The following is a 3,120-nucleotide window of genomic DNA, read 5'->3' as shown; positions in this document are numbered from 1 at the left end:
AAAAATTGTGACGTTTAATAATTATCATTGTATATGTTTTTTTTCTTTCGGCATGTCATTGTACATGTTGATCTTTATATAAATAAAAAAATCATATGGTCAGTATTTATTTAATATTTGAAGTATATATATTTTATAATTTCTTAAAATTTATTAAAATCATTACAAATGACAATAAAATTGAAATGATAACAACTATAACAAATAATAAAATTCAAATCTTTATATATAAGCCCAACATAAAAGCCTAATTTTAAATTACATCAATAGCCCATTAAGAAATAATAAGGCATAAAACAACAAAAGGAAATATGTTTTATTCTTCACTTCTTTTCTCCTTCTCTGCTGCCCTCATTTCCTCCCTCTTTTTCCATAGCAAAAAGCTCTCTGCCTTGGAGAAGCTCAGACAAAAATCCAGAAAAGCTGTTTGACTTATTTGAGCAATTCTTCACTTTCTTTTCTGATTCTTTCTCTTCCTCTTCTCAAAGAAGCAATAGATTTGACCGTTATTCAAACTTATAGTAAAATCAATTCATTGTATAACCTCTTATCATCATCAGATTGTAGTACCACAATTGCATATTCCCCTCTCACATTTTAAAGCCAAAAGACCTACAAACATCAAAATCAACAAACAATTAGTTTTGTCCAAATTCCGGATTTCACATGCTAATTTACAATTTCATATAAAAATCAATCATATCTCAACTGCAGTATATTTACTACCTCAATGGAACCTTTTGTCCAAATATCTTCCTTTTTCAGAATTCATGGAAAGGATTTCTCTTAGCCCTTTCATTTAGAGAAGCTAAAATCAAAATAGTGAGAAATAAGAGAAAAAAAAGATTAAGAGAAGGAGATAGCAGAAAACAATGAAAAGAAAATGAAAGAGTGAAATATATGTTACCTTTTTCTTCAATTCAAGCAAACCATAGTCAAACCTATAAAATTCAGATAAACAAGAAGAAAGAATGAGATAATGTTAGATATAGAAAGAAGAATAAAAAATTTGTAGGGTTAAGAGATGTATGATAAAAAGAGATAGAGAGAAGAAAGATGCAAGGGAATAGATGGAAGTGATTGGTGATCTAGTTTGGGAGAGGAAAATATGCAGTGGATATTGCAGAACGTGTATGAAACCACCAAAATGAGATGTGGGGAGAGGGAAATCGCATGATCGGCATCGAGGGGGAAGGCTTATGCGGTTAGATTATGTTATGGTTTATTGGACTTTGATTAAATTAATATTTTCCTTTGGCTCAATTAATTGGAGCTTAAATTGTGAAATTATCCTTTAAAAACAATTGTAAATAAAATATTATAATTATATAAAAAAAATTACACAGATATCGCAATTTAGTTTATTAATTTACATTAACAACATGGTAAATTTATTTTTTATGAAAATATTAATCTATTCAAATATTTAAACAAAACTATAACATTTTCTTAAGATATTAAATAATTGAACATGTCAATTTAGAAAAAACTAAAGAACAGTTTTTTTAGATAACATATCAAAATAGGCTTAAAGTTTTTGAAGAAGTATTAATGTAGGCTCCACGTATAAAATAACATTAATGTAGGCTTAATGTTTAAAAAAGTACCAATTAGGCCTCGATAACGAAATGTGACACGTCATTCACATTATTACGTTAAGTTCTACTTTCTCTCTCACGTACAATTGAAAGAACTTAACGGGGTAATATGAATGACGTGTCACGTTCCGTTATTGAGACCTAAATTATTACTATTTTTTAAACATTAAGTCTATATTAGTGCTATTTTGTACATGTAACCTAAATTAATCTTCCCCAAAAACGTTAGACCTATTTTAGTACCTTATTTTTTTTAATTCAAAGAAATTTTAATAATTATCTAATTTACCCTTAACTCGACATTACTTCAAAATATAATAATAATGAATTTTTTTTTCTTTAACCAATTTATCTGTCTTATTTATCTGTCTTATTTAAATTCTCATGTAATGTTAATGTGTATCAATCATAAGTTTTGCATTCAGGCTTAATCAATAAAACAAAAAAAAAAATTAAGAGTCAAAATATCAATCAAAGTTGGAGTTGAAAAGGTTTATTAAAATAAAATATGTAATATTTTTTTAAGCAAAAAAATGTGATATTATATAATAATAATTTCAATTTTAATATAAACAAATGTTTGTATATATAAAATTGAAAAACCGATGCTAAATTTAGAAACTTACAGTATAACTTAAATTAAATACATCAAATTATAATTACATTCTTTTAATACTTGTATATTAAAAGAATAAGAATCATCATTGAATTTTTTTTTAAAAAAAAATCATCATCGGAAAAAAATAATAATACAATGACAATATAAAATTGTCACCAATTAATATAATGGTGACAATCCTTATATATTGTCATGGAAACGCATTAAACTACGTGACAATATTTTAATAACATCATTATAAAATAAAAATATATAGACATAACATAAGTTGTCATATTCTTTCTATAGTTATGACGAATAAAAATATCATAAAAAGTATTATATACAATGATGATATAAAATCGTCATCAATTAACATAATAGTGACAATTTTTATATATTGTCATGAAAATATATTAAATACGTGACAATATTTTAACAACGTCACTATAAAATAAAAATATATGACATAATCTAAGTTATCATGTTCTTTTCAATTGTATTATGACGAATATAGTTCATCATAACAATTATTATATACAATAACAATATACAATTGTCATCAATTATAACAATGATGACGATTATTATATATTGTTATAAAAGCACATTAAAATACGTGATAATCAATGGATAATGTCACCATAAAATTAAATATATGGCATAATCTACACTGTCACGTTCATTTTTATTAAATTATGACGAATAAGAAATGTCATAAAAATATTTGTTTACTACGACGATATAATCGTCACTAATTAATTTTATTTCGTCAAGATAAACTTTTCCCTCCAAATTTTTAGAACCAAATTTTGTCTCCAAATTTATAAGTGACAATGTTTATTTTATCGTCATGAAATCTATTATATAGTGACAAAAATTATATTAATGGAGAAACATATTAAATTTGTCATAAAAAAGGTT

The 3,120-nt window shown here is 24.8% G+C and overlaps 1 long non-coding RNA gene across 1 annotated transcript; it reads right to left on the bottom strand.

Annotated features, from left to right (window-relative positions):
• Nucleotides 1–239: 239 nt before the first annotated feature.
• Nucleotides 240–1,193, bottom strand: LOC136204206 (uncharacterized). The gene is made up of 3 exons (XR_010675080.1): nucleotides 908–1,193; nucleotides 727–808; nucleotides 240–612 (listed from the first exon to the last, which is right to left on the bottom strand). It is a non-coding gene; the product is annotated as an uncharacterized lncRNA (long non-coding RNA).
• Between the last annotated feature and the right edge of the window lie 1,927 nt (nucleotides 1,194–3,120).

Source organism: Euphorbia lathyris, chromosome 8, assembly GCF_963576675.1.
Source record: "Euphorbia lathyris chromosome 8, ddEupLath1.1, whole genome shotgun sequence".
In the NCBI taxonomy this organism is placed as follows: domain Eukaryota; kingdom Viridiplantae; phylum Streptophyta; class Magnoliopsida; order Malpighiales; family Euphorbiaceae; genus Euphorbia; species Euphorbia lathyris.
The sequence above is the reverse complement of the archived record's forward strand: the minus strand, read 5'-3'. Positions and strand labels throughout refer to the sequence as shown.